The sequence below is a fragment of the Rattus norvegicus genome, chromosome 1, assembly GCF_021556685.1.
Source record: "Rattus norvegicus strain SHRSP/BbbUtx chromosome 1, alternate assembly SHRSP_T2T, whole genome shotgun sequence".
Lineage (NCBI taxonomy): Eukaryota > Metazoa > Chordata > Mammalia > Rodentia > Muridae > Rattus > Rattus norvegicus.
The window spans coordinates 113,564,818-113,586,357 of NC_141534.1; the positions used below are offsets into that span (position 1 = coordinate 113,564,818).

The 21,540-nt window shown below is 40.9% G+C and overlaps 1 pseudogene; it reads right to left on the bottom strand.

The window, feature by feature from the left end:
• Positions 1-7,021: 7,021 nt before the first annotated feature.
• On the bottom strand, positions 7,022-7,970 carry Trim25-ps1 (tripartite motif-containing 25, pseudogene 1; annotated as a pseudogene).
• Between the last annotated feature and the right edge of the window lie 13,570 nt (positions 7,971-21,540).

Sequence of the window (21,540 nt, forward strand, 5' to 3'; positions counted from 1 at the left end):
ACTAATGCGGTTGGTAAGCCACTCACAGCTAAATTACACATTAGCACTCCAGTCTTACTTTTTCCCAGTTCCTAAGATATAGAATATGACTGTAATCAACTGTTTTACAGTTAATTTTGTAGCAATGTTCTGGTGTTACGGAATAACAAAGATGATCTATCATTTTTGATACAAAATATTTAGAAACTGAAACTCAACATTGCATGTTTTATCTTGGGGGGAGGAGTATTGAAACTTCACCTTGAGGTCAAGATGACTGTCATGAGAACACATGAAATTTTAAATACGTAATATACATCCATGGTTTCCCATGTACATGAAGCTCACAGAGAAAGTTTTGTTGTATTATTATGAATATTTCTGCAGTGGCATGTAAGTGTCTTTTCTCCTCAACTATGATGCTGATGACACACCAAAGAAAAAATTTCATTCAAGTCCAAGTTGCTGAACTAGAATCTATTGAGGTTCTTTATATGAGCATTATTCAGAACTAACAGAATAGCCACATGGGTGACAATTTTCTGTAGCTATATTCTGGAAGCCCTCTGCACAGTTTGCAGGCACTTAACTCGAGTCTCTGCCGCCATAGCAACTGTTTCCTGTTACTATAATCTCCCAGAGCTGCTCCTGATTCATGTAAATCCCTTGTGAGTCCTTGTAACTTGTTGCAATCCTTCCTTTAGGAGGAAATGCTTCAGGGAGACAAAGAAGTACAGCAACCGTAAATGGTGAAATGTGAAATCCATGACAAATATATGTGTATAAAGAGCTCAACAGTGTTTTGAAAAACATGACATAAGACAGAATATATATAGATAAGTAAATATGTCAAACAAGAAAAAATATGCTAAACAAAATTGTTGATGGATCTAGAAGCATTACAGAATATTCACTATACACCAAAACAGAAGTACACATTCAAGTTATACGCATGGCACTAAGAAATGGAAGGCACAAACAATTGATATTTAAAGTTATTATGCATTTATTCTTTAAATAGTATTTCTGGGATGTGTGATTTTTTGAGAGAGATGTAGATAAATGATAGATAGATAGATAGATAGATAGATAGATAGATAGATAGATAGATAGACAGATAGATAGATAGATAGACAGACAGACAGACAGACAGGTAGATAATCAAGAAAGCAAGAGCAAAGAAGAAATAAACACAAACATTAAGGTTTCCATTGGAGATGTTACTTCATGGACTGTGATAAGTGATGTTTCAGTGTGGTCCCAGTACTGAGGTCAGGAGTAAATGAGACAATATGTCAGCATTTCTCAAGCAGGGGACACAACCCTAAATGCAGCTATTTATAACACAATTCATAACAGCAGCAAAATCACAAATATGAAGTAGCAAAGAAAAAAAAATTTATGGTTCTGGGCCCCTGTAACATTAAAGGGTTACAGAATTAGGAAGGTTGAGAACCACTGCAATATGGAATTGATAATCCATCATATCTCACAACAAATGTTGTTCTTAATTTCACTGGACCACGGACTGTGCCACTTTAATTATCTCTGTTATCCCTGTCAGTTTTCCTTTTTCTTTTCTTTTTTTTAATTTATTTATTTTTTTATTAACTTGAGTATTTCTTATATACATTTCGAGTGTTATTCCCTTTCCCGGTTTCCAGGCAAACATCTCCCTCCCCCCTCCCCTTCCTTATGGGTGTTCCCCTCCCAACCCTCCCCCCATTGCTGCCCTCCCCCCATAGTCTAGTTCACTGGGGGTTCAGTCTTAGCAGGACACAGGGCTTCCCCTTCCACTGGTGCTCTTACTAGGATATTCATTGCTACCTATGGGGTCAGAGTCCAGGGTCAGTCCATGTATAGTCTTTAGGTAGTGGCTTAGTCCCTGGAAGCTCTGGTTGCTTGGCATTGTTGTACATATGGGGTCTCGAGCCCCTTCAAGCTCTTCCAGTTCTTTCTCTGATTCCTTCAACGGGGGTCCTATTCTCAGTTCAGTGGTTTGCTGCTGGCATTCGCCTCTGTATTTGCTGTATTCTAGCTGTGTCTCTCAGGAGCGATCTACATCCGGCTCCTGTCGGTCTGCACTTCTTTGCTTCATCCATCTTGTCTAATTGGGTGGCTGTATATGTATGGGCCACATGTGGGGCAGGCTCTGAATGGGTGTTCCTTCAGTCTCTGTTTTAATCTTTGCCTCTCTCTTCCCTGCCAAGGGTATTCTTGTTCCCCTTTTAAAGAAGGAGTGAAACATTCACATTTTGATCACCCGTCTTGAGTCATTTGTTCTAGGCATCTAGGGTAATTCAAGCATTTGGGCTAATAGCCACTTATCAATGAGTGCATACCATGTATGTCTTTCTGTGATTGGGTTAGATCACTCAGGATGATGTTTTCCAGTTCCAACCATTTGCCTACGAATTTCATAAAGTCGTTTTTGATAGCTGAGTAATATTCCATTGTGTAGATGTACCACATTTTCTATATCCATTCCTCTGTTGAAGGGCATCTGGGTTCTTCCCAGCTTCTGGCTACTATAAATAAGGCTGCAATGAACATAGTGGAGCACTTGTCTTTTTTATATGTTGGGGCATCTTTTGGGTATATGCCCAGGAGAGGTATAGCTGGATCCTCAGGCAGTTCAATGTCCAATTTTCTGAGGATCCTCCAGACTGATTTCCAGAATGGTTGTACCAGTATGCAATCCCACCAACAATGGAGGAGTGTTCCTCTTTCTCCACATCCTCGCCAGCATCTGTTGTCCCCTGAGTTTTTGATCTTAGCCATTCTCACTGGTGTGAGGTGAAATCTCAGGGTTGTTTTGATTTGCATTTCCCTTATGACTAAAGATGCTGAACATTTCTTTAGGTGTTTCTCAGCCATTCGGCATTCTTCAGCTGTGAATTGTTTGTTTAGCTCTGAACCCCATTTTTTAATAGGGTTATTTGTTTCCCTGCGGTCTAACTTCTTGAGTTCTTTGTATATTTTGGATATAAGGCCTCTATCTGTTGTAGGATTGGTAAAGATCTTTTCCCAATCTGTTGGTTGCCGTTTTGTCCTAACCACAGTGTCCTTTGCCTTACAGAAGCTTTGCAGTTTTATGAGATCCCATTTGTCGATTCTTGATCTTAGAGCATAAGCCATTCGTGTTTTGTTTAGGAAATTTTTTCCAGTGCCCATGTGTTCCAGATGCTTCCCTAGTTTTTCTTCTATTAGTTTGAGTGTGTCTGGTTTGATGTGGAGGTCCTTGATCCACTTGGACTTAAGCTTTGTACAGGGTGATAAGCATGGATCGATCTGCATTCTTCTACATGTTGACCTCCAGTTGAACCAGCACCATTTGCTGAAAATGCTATCTTTTTTCCATTGGATGGTTTTGGCTATTTGTCAAAAATCAAGTGACCATAGGTGTGTGGGAGTTTTCCTTTTTCTTAACAAATTTTTTAGTCTCCAGAAAGATGATTCTGCTTCTCCTACTTTCTTGAGGTTTTTGATTTGGATTTTATTTGGTGGTAAGGGGGTCATCGAGACAGGCTTCCTCAGTGTAGACATTGCTGTCTTGAAACTTACTCTAATGACAAGGTTGGCCTGGAATTCAGAGAGCTGCCTGCCTCTGCTTCAGAAATGCTGAGTCCCTGATTTCTTTGCAAAGGAGTTTGTTGATTTTTAATTTTTTTTCTTTTTTTCTAACTACTACAAACAGAAAGGAACCAGACAGCAAGGATACACTCCTCCACTTACAACTCCAAAGCATTTCACACAGCTTTGGGCTTTGGTTGCCTGCTTGGCTAACTCATAAACTAAAGGATGCATGCCTTCCTAGCCTGAGCCACACACTTCCTGGGATGAATCTTGACTATCAGTCTCTGTTACTTCAGAAGAGCCCAAGGATGACCTCTGATTTAATCCTTCACATTCTACTGCACTGGACTTAGCTATTCCCAAGTCTGACTTGGCTTCAAACAAGGCTTTGTTTCTGAAGACCAATAAAGATGCTTTTGGACATCTTAAAATAAGAAAAGCCTCATGAAGAATTTGTGTGTGGGGAGAAAAACTTTCAAAGCCTACATGTCTTCAGGGTCATGTCCCTTACAGAGATATTCCCATGGAAGAGAACACTCCTCTGGGAAAGGAAATACATCTGCCAGGAATGCCAATGCTAAGAGCCTGAAATTCCATAAATACCTGAGATGTATTATGTTCTCAAATATCCATCAATATGAAAGTTCTAGGGGTCTATCTTCCTTATGGTGACCTCTCTTTATAATGCCCCCCACTTAAGAAAAGAGAGTGGGTCTTCTGTCACAGGGGCCAAATCCTCACATCTTCTGGATTTGACATCAGGGCAGAAGGAGATGGGGATATCCCAGTCATCCATCGCTGCCCTTTAGTGGCCTGGGCTATTTTCATTGTTAGAAAGGCCACAGGGAGAAAAACAGCCACTGGCTGGACCCTCCTTGCTTTTTCTTAGTCTTAAAAGTGTTCCCAACCAATAGTTTGGTCTACTGAGGAAGAGAGCAGAAAGGGTCAGGGAAAGTTTCACTCATCACTGGGCCTGCAATATGTGGCTATGGATAAACAGGAATACAGCCATCTTCCTCTGGTCTATTTAAGGACCCTTCATGCCATATGTAGTCACCCCAGTAGGTGATTAGTAAGGTTCCTGAAACAACCACACACAGCCCATCTGTATGATGTTAGGCTTTGGGAATGTAGTGTGGCTGTCCACTTAACTGTGGTAGCCATAGAAGACAAATGGAAGCCTTTATAGTCATCAGCCCAGTATCTATAATCCAGAGGAGGCAGCATTACTGCTGAGAACAGCTGTCTAGGCAAGAAAACATTAGGAGCAGAGCCACCAGCCTCCCATTAATCCAGCAAGGGCTCTGCTCCCCAAACCCCACTTCCAGCCCAGTCAATGCTAAGAAAGCCCTCTAACTCTGTGGCCACAGCCAGCTCTCAGGGACCTGCCTTTCCACGCTGCGGTAACAGATGCCTTCACTGCAGAAGTTCTTCTTCTGCAGCTCCACTTCCCAGTATTAAATTCCTTTGTTATAGCAGTGAACCCCTGGAGATGTGACTGATAGCACTGAAGCACATCAGCCATGGAAGCAGTGGTCTATCAGAGTCACTTTGTTGTGGGCAGTACTGTAGTCACAGATGACTTTAACAAAATACTCGAGAAGCTCCATTCTATACTTCGTTAAGGAATTTTCTAGTATCTCACCCTTGACTATTATAGTGTTTGGCTGTGGGGTGTTGATTTTGCATGTGGCATCATGGACAGTTTATTTTTTAAAATGCAGTGACTGTCCAGAAGCCCCAAGATGGTCAACTTGTTAGAGGAGGAGAGAATGGGAGAGGGCTGGCAAGATTGGGGGTTTCCTTGTTCCTCTTATTCTGTGGGGTCTTCTTCACAGGGTGTGTGTAGGTGGCAAATGGACCATGCCACCAGATAAAAGAACTGGTAAGGCTGAATGAGCTCAGACTCTATGAAACTCAGAATTGAGTACAAGTAGGTATGGGCTAACTCTCTTCAAAAAGCCTACTCTGGGACACATAACCAGGAAACCCCACTGAGAAGACCATGACAATCAGTCAAGTAGGAAAAACATTTGAAGTCCTTCCCTATGCTAACAGAGCATCACTGGCATCTCAAATTGAGCCAATAAAAAGCATAAAAGGGTACCCCTGGATCCCACCCTATCCACGTGGAATAAAGTGCACAAGGTATTTCACCAAAATTCATTTGAGTGTAGCTGTTTTCCTTTTGGGGGAAGAATTTTCTCTCCCAAAACATTCATCCCTTGACCCTAAATACACCTAAAAGACCAGGTTAATGGCTCAGTCATCAAGGCTTGCCATAGCTGCTGTTCTTGACCCTTGTATTCGTGTTGCATGGTAGCAAGGGAGACCTGGGACCCTGGCTACCTGCACTGCAAGGGCTTCCCTTCTAAGACTATAAGACTTTGGCCATTACTGGCCAGACCAGTCCTGTGGGCTTCAATTCTGAGACCTGTAAGACTTTGGCTGTTTCTGGCTAGACCAGAGACCCACTGAACGCCATGGAGGGCAACATCTGTCACCAAGATGTGGTAGATAAGCAGCTGGTGCATACTCTAGCTGAAACCCACACAAATTCATCCAAACCTCTGGTTCCATAGGAAGGGTAAGTACCCCCAACTCTAAAGGCAATCAGCCTGTATTTTTCTTACCTTGTTTTCAGTAGGCACCAGTGCATGAATTCACTCAGGCTCAAGGACAACTGATGCCTTCTTGCTAGAGCTAGTCTCTTGGTGTGGGCTGAAAGTTCCTTAAGTCCCTGTATAAAACCCAACAGTCCACAAGGGGCATTGTCAAAGACCCTCTATCTAACTTCTTGATGCAACAACACCAAAAATATAACCTGGCGATACATAGTTAAGTCTCTAGGACAGTTGCTAGTTTGTAAATGTGTGGGAAGGCTTAGCATTTTGGACCTCTATGGAAACCCCAACATGCATAGGCCAAGGGCACATTCCCATTGAACAAGGACTTTCTTCACTTTTCTGTCATGAGCAACTTGACATCACTTAAGAAAAAAAAGTTAGGGAAATAAGTGCTTTTTTAAATAATCTCACGGGATAAAAGTTGCCAAAAGAAAAGCCTTCTTGTTTTGAGAGGAAGTCCTTCAGATAACACCATTCATGAACATGATATTTATAGTCCTGACTCATGGACCCAAGTAGCTTCCATCATCCATAGCATGGACACCCAAAAAAGAAAAAGAAAACCATCAACTCTGATCTCCATTATTCTGATTTTCTTTCTTTCTTTCTCTTTCTTTCTCTCTTTCTCTCTCTTTCTTTCTCTCTTTCTTTCTTTCCTCTCTCTCTCTCTCTCTCTCTCTCTCTTTTTGCCAATTTTAGCTGCAAACAGGCAATATACAGGACCATTTAAAATAGGACATGCAGATAATACCACAGTCCCTGCACCCCCTCAGCCAGGTGAGCTTAAAGATCAAAGTCCTAAAAAATACCTTATTTCAGATCTCATAGCTCTTACCCAATTAATACAGGATGGGTTTGGGTGTGGACTCTGTTTGGTCTTCCATGTTACCTGAGCCAAAGGGCTCCTCAGCCTTCTTCTGTAGCTGCTTGAGAGGGAGCTTCAGCTTGCTATTGAGGTCCAATGCACCTTGGTAGACCCCCTTTATCAAACCATGATCCAGGTCTATCTTAGGGAGGCATACTGGTCTTAATGACACTCCTTCTATTGCAGCTTTCTCCAGAAATGCAAACTTCCTCTTGGGCCAGGACGAGCTCAACCTCTGCCTTCAGATTCTGTATTTCATTCTTCTTCCTGACAAGAACCTGATGAATGGTGTGACACTTTCCACAGACTCTCCTCTCCTCTGCCTATTTTATCTCGCATGTGGAGCTGGTCTTTTGCTGAGACAAACAGCCTTTATTTCCATATATTCTTGTCTCAATTGTTCCATTTTCCTGTCCATAGAGTCCTGCACACTCTGCTACTTGGCTCTCATGTCCTCCATTGCTCTGGTTGCCCCATTGATGTGGATGTACATGATGAGTTTAAGGTCTCAGTTTGTTCTCTAGCTCAGTGCTGGCCTGGCTTAGTAGTGTAGGGGACCAAGCCTTGTGCTCTACCAGGCAGATATGGCAGATGCCCTCACCATGCGTAGGACAAAACAATTCCAGAAGGTGGTTGTGCTGGGAGCAGAATGGGTGGCTGCAGGGGGAGGTACTGGAAGGTGGGACTGTCCAGGTGAGGACGCAATTGCTCCTGGGAGAAAGATGCCAAGAACACAGGCACAGTGAGAGACCTCATTCAGGGAAAGGTTGCAGGCCACCTGGGTGGCTGAGCTCTTGAAGTACCAGAGCAGGAAAGCAGGGTCCAGTAATCCACCAGGTCCTTGCCTTCTGAGGCTGCTGGAACTGTTCTACCATTGAGCATAGCAGCGTGTTTTTGAGCAACGGCTGATTCACCTGCTCCATGGTATGGCACTACAAAGAAGCAGGATGGCAGGTTCTGGACAATCTATATTTCATCCAGGCACAGCCTATAGCCTACAGAAGTGATGGGCATACCTGGTGGTGGTGATGGGCTCCTAGAGGAGTTCTAGGCATATGGAGACAGTTCCTCAGCCAGCAGAAACAGCCCAACCATAGTACTCCAGGGGGCACCTGACAGACACACCAAGTTCCAGTGCTCAAAGAGCTGGGCCTTTCCTTCTTTCTTTCTCTCTTTCTTTCTCTCTCTCTCTTTCTTTCTCTCTTTCTTTCTTTCTTTCTTTCTTTCTTTCTTCCTTCCTTCCTTTCTCTTTTTTCATTCCTTTCCCACCCTTTCACTCCTCCCAGCCCCCATTTCACCCAACTTTTCTTTCCCCCAGATCCATTTCTCTATTTCTCTTCAGAAAAGAGCAGAATTCCCAGGGACATCAATCAAACAAGATATACCAAGACTGGGCACCAACTCGACTCTCATATCAAGGCTGGATGAGATGATCTAGTAGGGGAAAAAAGGTCCTCAGAGCAGGCCAAAGAATCAGGTACTCTACACTATTGGGAGTCCTACAAGAACATCAAATCACATAACCATAACATATATGCAGGGGACATAACTCAGATCTATGCACGCTTCATGGTTGTCACTTCAGTGTCTGTGAGCCTCTATGAGCCCTGCTTAGGTGATTCTATGAAGGCTCTTCTTTTTTGTTATTATTGGATATTTTAAGAATTTACATTTCAAATGTTATCCACGTTCCCAGTTCTCCCCTCTCCCATCCCCTTCCCTCCACTTCTATGAGGATGCTCCCCCTCCCACCCACCTACTCCCCCCTCACCAAACTGGGATTCGCCTACACAGTGGTAATGAGCCTTCACAGGACAAAAGGCTTCTACTATTGATGCCAGACACTGCCATCCTCTGCTACATATGTGGCTGGAGACATGGGTCCCTCCATGTGTACTCTTTGGTAAGTGTTTTAGCTGTGGGAACTCTGGGAGGTCTAGTTGGTTGACAATTGTTGTTCTTCCTATTTGGTTTCAAATCCCTTCAGCTTCTTCAGTTCTTTTTCTAACTCGTCCATGGGGGATCCCTATGCTCAGTCCAGTGGTTAGTTGCAAGCATCCTCATCTGTATTTGTAAGGCTCTGGCAAAGCCTTTCAGCAGATATTCATATGAGGCTCCTGTCAGCAAGCACTTCTTGGTATCAGCAACAGTGACTGGATTTGGTGGCTGCATATGAGTTGGCTCCCCAGGTGAGGTAGTCTCTAGATGGCCTTTCCTTCAGTTTCTGCTCCACTCTTTGTCTCTGTATTTCCTGAAGACAGGATCAATTCTGGGTTAAAATTTTGAGAAGGGTGGGTGGCCCCATCCTCCAAATGGAAGGTCTGGATATGATTTCTACAGGTTCTCATTCCCCATTGTTGGACATATCAGCTAATCTCATTCTTGTTGGGTCCTGGGAGGCTCTTGCTTTCCTGGCATTTGTGACTTGCTGGAGGCAAGCACAAATTCCCCATTTCCCATTGCTACATACCTAGATTCAAATTCCCCACCCTCTATATTTTCCAGTGTCGTCTCATACCTGATCCTGCCACCTTTTTGTTCCTCTTCCTCCTCCTCCCTTCCTTCCAAGTCGCTTGTACCCTCTAGCTCCTGTGACTATTTTGTTTCCCCCTTCTAAGAAGGCCTGAAGCATCTACATTTTTGTCTCCCTTCTTCTTGAGCTTCAGAACCTCTGTGAATTTTATCGTGGGTATTCTGAGCTTTTGGGGTCATGTCTGTTCATCAGTGAGTACATACCATCTGTATTATTTTATGATTGGGTTACTTCACTCAGGATGATATTTTCTAGTTCCATCCATTTGCCTATGAATTTCACGAAGTCACTGTTTTTAGTAACTGAGTAGTTCTCCATGGGTAAATGTCCCGCATTTTCTGTATTCATTCCTCTGTTGAAGAACATCTGGGTTCTTTATAGCTTCTGGCTGTTATAAATATGGCTGCTATGGACATAGTGAAGCATGTGTCCTTGCTATATGTTGGAACATTGTTTGGGTGTATGCCCAGGAGTGGTATAGTACTATGTCCAATTTTCTGAGGAACCTCCAGAATAATTTCCAGAGAGGTTGTACCGGCTTGTAATCCCACCAATGATGGAGGAGTGATGATCGTTTTCTACATCCTCACCAGCATCTGCTGTCACCTGAATTTTTTATCTCAGCCATTCTGATTAGTGTGAGGTGGAATCTCAGGGTTGATGGTGACTGAGGATGTTGAACATATCTTTAGGTGCTTCTCAGCCATTTGGTATTCCTCAGTTGAAAATTCTTTGTTTAGCTCTGTACCCCATTTTAATAGGGTTATTTGCTTAGTCTAACTTCTTGAGTTCTTTGTATATATTGAGCCTACTCTAAGATGAAGGATTGATTAAAAACCTTTTCCCAATCTGTTGGCTGCTCTTTTGTCCTAATGAGGGTGTCCCTTATTTACAGAAGCTTTGCAATTTTACGAAGTCCCATTTGGGTGTGGACTTTTATCATAGCAGTTAGAAAGTGAAATTTGCAAATTCACTTTGAAGAATGAAAAACCCAGAATAGAAAAAACTATTCTCAACAATAAAATGAACTTCTGGGGGAATCACCCCGGAAACTGTATTACAGAGCAATAGTGATAAAAACTGCATGGTATTGTAAGGAGCCTCTTCTCATAGTTACCTTTTCCCCCTCTGGCTCCTATAATCCTTCCTGTCCATTTTCCACAGGGTTCCCCAAGACCAGTCTAATGTTTGGCTGTGGACTCTTTCTTTGCCCCTATCATTTCCTCTCTGGTGATGATTAGGTGAGGCACTGATCTATGACAATAGTAGAATATCATTTCATTGACTTTTTTTCAACTTGGTAGATCAGTTTAATAGTGAATTTAGGACAGGTAGCCAAGCACAACCTGTTGCAGCTGCTAGTGACAAAGTCATAACTCTCTATCAAGTGGAAGGTAATGTTTGATTTAAATCACAATGTGAGCCGAATTGTGGTTTTTTCGACACACTTAATAATTTAGATTGGCCGGCCACTTCTACAATTTCTGCTGCAGTGGAAATGACTGGAATCTACAAGGCTGAGCCCAGGCAAGCCCCCTAGTAATGGGGGATGTGGAGCCTGAACCAACCATCTTCTGCAACCAGGCAAGGCTTCCGGTGATGAGATGGGGACACCAAACCCAGCCAGAAATCCTTAGACCTACAATTTGTCCTGTCCATAAAATATGCTGGGATAATGGTGGTGCAGGTTTCCCTTCTAATCTCATTGCTAGCTTTCCCCCAAAAGACCAGGCTAGGGTGAAAGGAAGCTATGCTTCAGATCATAGATTAACTGAGGAGTGTTTGTCTCCATTTCTTTTATCCAGTTTTCTATCTGTAAATTCCTGCAGGAAATTATTTGGAATGATCAGTATTGAAAAACCAAATACTGGATTTGGCACTCAAAGAATGAAAAATAGCTTTAAAATGCTGACAGATGGCATGTAGTAAATTCACATTAGAACTCTTGTCAGTGGAAACCTACTCAACTCTGATGAGCTGTCCTGTTCCTAAATTCCTGGACAATCTAAACTGTGATTTGGGACTCGAATCTTTCCACAGTCCTACAGTCAACCCCAGTGAGATGAATTGAGTGGCATTCAATTAAGCAGTCCTAGTAGCTGCCAGGAATGGGTAATGGTCAAAGCACTCTTTCAATGCAGGGAAGGAATAGTGAAAATAATTTTATTATTCTGCTGAAGCCCACGGCTGTGCTGGAAGGGATGGAATTAGTTGAGCATGTTCTATTGTTGGTCATTTTGCTGTGCAATGTGTAGACCCCATATTCTCAGCTTAAGGGATCTAGAGAATTCAACAGTGTGTCTACATTTTTTAATTGGATATTTTATTTACATTTCAAATGTTATTCCTTTTCCTGGTTTCCCAGCCATAAGCCCCATATCCCATCCTCCTCCCCTTCTTCTATAAGGGTGTTCCCCCTCCCCAACTGTCTCCATTCCTCCCTCCTGACATTTCCCTGTATTGGAGGGTCCAGCCTTGGAGGACCAAGGGCTTCTCCTCCCATCGGTGCCCAACAAGGACATTCTCTGCTACATATGCAGGCAGAGCCATGGGTCTGTCCATGTGTAGTCTTTGGGTAGTGGTTTAGTCCCTGGGAGCTCTTGTTGGTTGGCATTGTTGTTCTTATGGGGTTGCAAGCCCCTTCAGCTTTTTCAATCCTTTCTCTAATTCCTCTATATAAAAAGGAACCAGAAGTGTCAGAAAAAAATTTCTTTCAAAATCAGTAAGTTATTTTTACACTATTTGGAACAGAAAAAAGAATCTGTGAAAATATTCTAACATAATTTAAATTTAGCAAGCTTTATTGGAACATATGTGAAAATATAAACAATATGTAGATAAAAGGAGTTCTAGTATTTTCAATACCGTAATGATCCCCCCACAATTCTCTCTATGGGCAGAGAAAACAGAGGCCAGAAGAGAGTATTTTTTCTCCTGGAGTTGGAATCACAGTTGTGAGTAACCCAAATCAGCATGTGGTTCAGAACTCTGCCCTCTGTAAGAGCAGCAAGAGCTCTTAACTGCTGAGCCATCTCTCTAGGCCTCAACAGTTTATGGTGAATTATAAAAAAAATTAATATTCAAAATAAATGTAGCTTTTTTTCTTTTAAAAAATTGTTCTACTGGTATGGCTTAGTATATGACCTAGTCAATTAAGTTTCAAAAAATTTGACAGCATTATTAAAAAGAATTTATAATGAAAGATAGGAGGTGGTCATTTCACTGACTTGAATCTAAAACTTTGATTCAATATATTATGATTTTTTTCAAGAAGAAACAGAATGAAGAATGTCAGTTTCTTCTTGAGCCTCATGCCCGACACATGGTTATATTAAACATTTGAAGAGAATAGGAATCAATTTACAGACATAATGGAGAAGATTAGTTTAACTGCACCCAGAAGAGAAAGAAAGAAATGTATTTCCTCCCTACAGAGCAGTCTATTTCCTGTGCCTCCCTTAGCATCCACCTGGCAGATCCGATAAGCCCTATGAGCCTGCATGAGCTGAAGGAGAGGCAGTTGCTCCAGCCCATGAATTCCTACTGTGGGGTCTGAACCTGTAAGTCCTCACTAGTGTTGCAGGCAGCATGCAATCATTGAGAAGATGACTTTAGCATCTCCTGAACACAGGATGCTGCTCTGTGTCTGGAGCTGGGAATCATAAACAGAGCTATAGTCCCAGGCCACAATATTAAACTAGCTATTTTCTTGGCACTGAAAGTTGATTTCAAAATGTATTTATGGTTTGTAAATTGATTTAATACTTTTTATTTTAACACTATATATAATATAGATAAAATTCCCTTGCTTTTATTTGCTCTGATTTATTGACAGGGAAAATTGAATTCTACCATGAAACAGAACCTTAAAAATCTGCAATCATTAGAACTCTGGAGACCTTGAATTGATTTAATTTCTGTCATTTTCAGCTATTATTTCTTTAACCCACTAATTATTAAATCAAAATTTTCTCAATAATTTATAAAGGATTGGCTATATTCTTCCTTCTAATTATTGTGTTTGTATCTTAACTACATTTTCTAGGTGTAAAAGTATAAAGTCTTACTTATAAACATCCTGAAATTTCAATATACCTGATACATAAATAATATTCTTATGACTTCATAACTTAAATTTTCAGGATAGTCCCCCATTGGTATTGTAAATATGTTAGAGCATCATAATCTCTTAATTTTCAGAATAAAGAGCAGCTCGTGAAGATTAGATCTGTCATGGCAAAATGAAAGGAATCAGTAAGGATTTTAAGGTGATTTTGCTGATGCTATTGGTTTTTTATGGTGAGTGTGTGTGTATGTATGTGTGTATATGCATGTGTGTGCGTGTGTGTGTGTGTGTGTGGTATATGAGAAGCAACATATGAGCTAATCACATTTTTTAAATGTTTTTATAACAGGTTTGTATTGTTGCTTTTATTCCCTAGCCAGAATATTCTAGCTTCTCTTTTCACTCTGAACCACATTTGACTGAACAGTGATATAATAGGACATTTTGCCCTTCTTTCTTTTAAAATTAAGCACTCTGCTTATTTTATTCAGTTATTGATATGCTGATTGATGTATTATGACATGAAGGTAGTCAGTAATTTTCATATTGATTAGTGTTATATGAACAAATACTTGTCCACATATGAACATTTTTCAAAACCTTTAATTTTTGTTTAAATGATGTGATAGCATAAGAATTTAAGCTTACATAATTGCATAGCTTTGATTAAAATTAAGTCAATACATGGTCTCTAAGAACATTTGTAAAGCACTTTGATTTTGTTTTCTTAAATGAGTAAAGGAGAGGCGTACATCATTGAAGTATCCATGAGCACAGACATGGAGGGAATGTATTTCAGTTAAGGACACCACTCACTTAATTTAAGAGGTGCATTTCTACAATGAAGTTCAGAAATGAGAGCACTGAATCATGAGGACTTCATTATGCGAGAATCATTAGACAAACTCTATTATGGGCAACCTCCAGAGAGAATTTTGCTTATGCCTTTCACTGTGATGTGGCTGTCTGATAATGGTCAGTCCTTCTCTAAAAAGGAACATAAAACTCTGCATAACCAAGGCATCAGCTGTTTTCATATGCAAATAACACAGCTCTCCAGAGAGAAGCATAACAGCACGAAGGTTAGTGGAAACCAAATCTAAACTTCCTCCCTGATCTGACACTCAGCCTTCAGATGGCCTATGAGCAAGTGGACTCATTGAATAGAGTGTGAAGGGAAAAGCAGCCAAGCCATATGTCCTAAGGAGTAATGACTTAGGAGCACCAGTGATCAAAGAAAGAGACACACGTGGTATTACACTCTTCCTGCACTGCCTATCATCATATTTACTAATGTACTTTTGAATATGACTTTTGAGCACCTGCAAGGAATGTAATAGCAAGCAAGGAACACTTGTCACATAATGCTCATCTTCTGACTCAACAGCACTGAATGTCTCCTGGGTACAGAGTCTCTATCAGAGACACTAGCTATGTATAGATAGCCTCACAGAGACGGGAATGTAGGGTGCTTTGGAACTGAGGCTTGATTGTATTAGAAATACCATTCTGGCCAAAATAACTTAAAGAGAATCATGTTCCTTCCTCTATGTCTCCCAAATATTCCAAGTGTTCTCCTGTGAATGAATGAGAAAACTGGAATGAATCAGCTTTAGAGTACAGACTTCTGTAACTGGCAGATGCTGCAGCAGGCACTATTTAGACAGACAAATATTGTATGAGATAGAGTTGACATGACGATGTTATTAGACATCGCTTCCAGAGGTGATAATAAAACGTCCATTCACTTCCATCTTACCCATGTGCTTCTCAACTGAATGCCAGAGAGTGAAGAAAACAATCCAGAAACTGGATACAAGCCAGATGTCCCATGACAGAAGAATGGATACAGAAAAAGTGGTTCATTTACACAATGGAATACTACGCCTCTATTAAGAAGGAGGACATCCTAAGTGTTGCAGGCAAATGGCTGGAACTAGAAAATGTCATCCTGAGTGAGGTAACCCAGACTTACACAGACATGCACAGTATGTTCACACTAATAAGTGGATATTAGCCCAAATAAAAAGTACAGAATTAGTGCAGTTTCCTCTCCAAAACAAGTAAGCCTGAACAAAGTAAACACAACTCGATTAATATGAATACAAGCTTGTACCTACATTGGGCAGATTTATGACTACACTACTCTATTCCCCAGCTATGAGATCTCTTATAACTTGCAATTCCTCCAAGACATGTGCTTCAGCTCCATCTTCCTTCCACCTCCTCTTTTCCTATAGACCATTTCTCTTCTCTTCTCTCTCTCTCTCTCTCTCTCTCTCTCTCTCTCTCTCTCTCTCTCTCTCTCTCTCTCTCTCTCTCTCCCCCCCAAGTCTTCTGCTCTACTTTCCCTTCCCCTGCCCAATCACTGGCTTACAAGGTAAAATGGAGAGAAGTTTCTGATGAAGTCACCTGAGTCCTGAGTACCTGACAAGGCAGCCCTTCTTGGGGAAGCAGAATTAATATCAAAATACAAACAACTCCAGAGCAGTCCACAACACAGAATACCCAAGATACAGTCCACAGAATTCAAAAAGTTCAACAAGCTGTAGGGCCCAAGTAAGGACACCTCAGTTACACTTGGGAGGCAGAAAAAAAACAACCACAAGTGGGGAGGGAGGCAAATGGGAGGGAAAGCAGATGGGGTCTGGGGAGGGGGGAACATGATCTGGTATTGGGTGGAGGAAAAGGACGAAAGCCCTGAAGGCCAACAGAAAGAATGGAAACAGGCAACCTCAGGAGGAAGGAGGTTAGGAGGACCCTCTAGAATGTACCAGAGACCTGGGAAGTGAGAGACTCTCAGGACTCAAGGGGGGGTGGATACTAGATGAAACGTCCTACAGTGGGGAGAGGGAACTTATTGAACCCACCTCCAGCAGAAAGACAGGGCATCAAGTGAAGGATGGGATTGCTATCCCACAACCACAGCTCTGATCCATAATCTTCCTGTCTGAAAAAAATGCAGGGATGAAAATGGAGAAGAGCCTGAGAAAAGAAGATCCAGCGACATGTGGGATCCTGCATAAGGAAAGGTCCCAAGACCTGACACCCTTACTAAGGCTATGGGGTGCTCAGAGAAAGGGACCTATCATGACTGCCCTCCAAAAGACCCAACAAGCATTTCAAAGAGTCAGATGCGGATATGTGCATCCAAGGGATGAACAGAAGCTGCTGACCCCTCTCCTTGAATTAGGGAAACTCTGGAGGAAGCTCAGGAGTGCAACACTGTCTGAGGACCAGCAGTCTCAGTTACCCTGGATCCTTGAGATCTCTCAGACACCGGACCACCAACCAGGCAGCAAACACCAGGTGAGGTGAGTCCTCCAACACATATAGCAGAGGACTCCAGGCCTGGGTTCAGTCAGAGAAGATGCACTTAACCTCAGGAGACTGGAGGCCCTAGGAAGTTTAGAGGTCTGTTGGTGTGGGTGCGGTGGGGACATCCTTGTAGATACAGAGGAGAGTGTGGAGATGGGGGTAGGTATGGGATGAGGGGAATAAAATCTGGAGCATAAAAATAAAGAAAGAAATTTTTTAAAAGAGTGCAAAAAATTAACTAGTGTTAATTTACATTAGAATGTAGGGCAGAGCGGTTTCTTCACATTGTTCACTTTCTCTTTCAGGATGGTTTTTAAATACTGAACTGCTTCCTTCCTCATAAAAATGAAGCATGTGTTGGTCATCATGAGAAGCCGTTGTTCCTGCCAAGGCTAAATACCCCAGTGTAGGGGAATGTCAGGGCAGGAAGCCAGGAAGGGGTGGGTGGGTAGGTGTCGGAACATCCTCACAGAAACAGAGGGAGGGGAGATGGGATAAGGGGATTATAAATAGGAAAGCAGAAAAGGGGATAACATTTTAAATGTAAATTAAAAAATCCCCCCCAAAAAGAACAAAGCACATGTATGTTGGCTCACACAAAAGAACATACCAACATTTTCACATGTGGATAATTTTGAAAATAAATGATGTTTCTCTAAGAGTGTCATATATCTTGTGTCCTTTGCTAAAACTGTGATTGTTTCTTACCAGTTTATTCCTATGACACTGTGTGAAGGAGAGGGAAAGAAATGCCATTCACCCCATATAGGAAGGTCACTGATGAATCCACTAAAGCATTCCCTCCAAGTGTTGTGAAAGTGATGATGTAGCTGGGTTTACTTCCAGGGCCACACGGGTGTGACTGAAAGAACACAGCAGCTCCAGAAATCCCTGGGTAAGGAATGGGCAGCTGCACTATGGAAGAGTCCCAGGTTCTCTGTTTCCTGGTTATATAACTTCACAAGGAGAGGAAGGAAACACTTGGTGATCTCAGGAACTTTCTGAGCACCACAACCCTTGCCTGTTCCTCTGTGAAAGGAGCTTATAATCAGGATTCCAGGAGGGTGACCACAGCAGCGCTGATTTAGGCCCAGTGGCCACATACAAGCTGGGTGACACGGATGTGTAATACACTCTGTGTCTCACTTGAATTTATTCCACATTGTGCTCTTCATGGCTGTTGTCTTCATTTCTTTGTGAGTGGAGAGACCCTCAGTAGCTGAACACCAAGTAATGTCAAGTAACCCTGAAATTTTACATTTAAAATCACATTTGCTGTGCTTTTAGACAAACTGGCCATTTATTAGTTGAATTATCCTTTCTATGAACCAAACACAGAAGTCAATGTCAGATTGAATTCAGGGAATTGGGGTTAGGAGGTTCTACACATATCATCTTTTCATATTAAACCTTGATCTGTAAGTTTGATCAAGTCAGGAAGAGAGGGATGGAGCACATGTTCTTTTGTACATTTTGCCCATTACTCCTTCAAAATAAAATAAAAGTACTGTTATGCATCATTATGTAAAAGTTAAAGCGGTTTGAAACTAAAGGGAAATTGCAAAATAAAATACATTTAAAAGATCTCATATTACGTACAATCTTTCTTAAAGTTTTAATATGTATTACTTCATTCATTTTGATGTGAGTTTTACCATGAACCGCAGGCTGTGGTGGAGCTCATGAATATCTTAGCTGTCAATCCCAGGACAGGCTTGGGGGACCACACTTAGCTTTCTTAATTTTTATTTAACACATAATAATTGTATGCTCTTGCCGGTAAAAATGTTATGCTAGGAGATATCCATCCAATGGTTCAATCTGTATGATTAGCATCTCTGTCATCTCCAGGTTTTGTTGTGAGACTTTTCAGCATCCTCCACTGAACGTAAACCACACTAAAGATGGAAAATGCCAGAGGAAGTTTTGTACAGAGTACAGGATATAATTTCCTCAAATTTAGTCAGAATGTGGTTCTTACAGCAAAGTCAAGTCATACTCTTGCAAATATCGATGGATTAATGTTAATTAAAATAATTAATAATTTAAAAGCATGTAGGTACATAGCAATTAAATTATACAGTTTAGAAAAATAAAGCCAGACATAGGAACAGAGATCATTTCAGTCTCTGAGAATTCAGAAACTGAAGTAGACCACTGGGATTTCCTGTATCTAAGTATATGTGTGATAGACTTGCGGCTATCCCTGCCAAAGCTGATGACCCTTGAAGCTCTCCCTCCTGTAGTCTCAAATCCCACCTAGTAACAGAACCCTATGCTTTTTCACTTCCTTTATTTTCTTCTGAAATACTTGGTCTGACTTTCTCCTTTCTTTCTCTCTCTTCTTTTCCACTAAGCTTCATTTTATCCTTTCATATTTGCTTGATACATATGTGTTTATGTGTGTTTGCTTTTATATGGGTAGAGATTGTGAGTAAAAGTGTGCATATATGTGTATATATACGTATCATATATACATGTGTGTGTGCATGCACGTGGGGATGATATGTTGGGGTTTCTGTTAGCAGCATGTTCAAAAAAGGTATAAAGTAAGACCAAGTGGTTTAGTTTTCTTACACATTCAAACAAAGTAAAAACTTAGAAAATTTTTTTCTTGTAGACATGGCTACATAGAAACTCTGTTGTAAAATTTATATCTTTAGCAAAGCATATATGACCATATGAATGGGTTCTTATTCACAGAGAAAAAATGTTCAGGGTAAGGGATGGTACAGGAAGGATTTACAGTAAGTATAAGAATGGATTCTATCAATTGGGAAGACAAAGTACATGGGGCCTCTTTCATATGGATGGCTTTTATTCACGGAGAGACAAAGCTCACAATTAGAGCATAAACAATGCTCAGAGTTTGGGAGATTCAAGTGAAGAAAAGCAAAAGATCACCAGGTTGCTAAATAGCATCTGTTCCAGCCCTCCTGGTGAACAGGGGTCAGTCATTTCCTTCCCTTAAAGAAAAGAGCCCTTGCTTTTAACAATTCTATATCTTCTAATGCTTTCTGTGAGCTGTGCCTCCTACCTTCTTCTATGATATATGTCCATATACAATTTGGAATTTCAAAAGTAGGTTTAAAACTTGACCATATAAAAGATAAAAAGTTAATATCTAGATTTTAATTTTTATTCTCAAAAAATTTATCATCAATGAATTGATAATTAACAATTGAAAATATGTAATCCTGTGACACTTTTACTTGTGGCTATATAAGGGGACTCGACTGATATATGTAGTATTAATTGAGTTCTATAAACACACATTCTGATGCAGGAAAACGCTGGAAGTAAGTTGGATATATGATGTATTTAATCTCAAGAGTTCATTAAATAAGTTAGAAGTGCATTCTTATTCTTCATTTTTCTGTTCTCCTTTCTTTTTAATACTTTGTTATGACGGGCTAATGAGACTTGGCTAATCCCTTCAGTCTGACAAGTGGATCCAAAGAAGTAAAATTAGAATCCTTTTTTCCTATAAGTAAATTCTAGAGATGTCACTGCCAAGTCTTGGTCTGTTTTGATGCAAAGTTGTTTTTTTTTAAATAATTAGCACTGTATCGATTGTATTCATGAGAAGCTAATTGTAGGCTCTTGTATACTGTTTACATTTAGTCACTGTGAATGTCAATAAGTCTTTATAAGAAGTGTCAAAATAAAGAAGGACAAACTACACAGACACAGGTGAATGCACTTGTACCCATGAACTTGGGATGTGGTATGCACACACTTTTATTTAAATATTCAGTACTTGATTAATTAAGTACTGATTGATTTAACTGCATTTGCAATCACTTTCTTCTGTTGTCTCTGCATCACTCTCTGGCTCATTTTCAGGACAGCAGCCTACCCTACTCTGAAGCTTCCTGCTGTGAAGGATTCTGTGCTCTTCATTCTTTGCTCTGCCATTATTCTCTCTTTCTTTTCTTTGGTATTGCTCAGTGTGGCAATGAAGAAGCATTTGTTCCTCATTTTTAATGCTCCTTTCTTGATGCCCCCGTTCTATTATTATTGCGAAACATTCCTGACTTTCTGTGAGTCTGAATTCTTAAGTATTCACCTGCTCTCCCTCCCTCTCTTTGTCATCCCCTCTCTTTCTTTCATTTATCTTTTCCATCTACAGCCATTTCTTCTCCAAATCCACAATTTTGCTGTTTCATTTTGTGTTTATTATTCATGCTTGATCTTTTCATATTCTCTCTCGTTCTCTGTCTTTCTCTCTGTGTGTGCATGTGTGTGTGCGCACATGTGTGTGTTTGTGTGTGTGTGTGTGTGTGTGTGTGTGTGTGTATGTGTGTGTGTTCAATACAATGTCTTTAACTTGGTTAATAGTAAAGGACTGACCAAGCTTTTTCTGTTTGTTTCCCTAAGATGGCTTATTTTTTAAAGGTCCTTTTTTTCTTTTAAGAATTATTTATTTTATGTATAGGAAGGAGTCCACTGTAGCTGTCTTCAGACACACCAGAAAAGGGCATCAGATCTCATTACAGATGGTGGTGAGCAACCATTTGGTTGCTGGGAATTGAATTCAGGGACTCTAGAAGAGCAGTCAGGGGTCTTAACTACT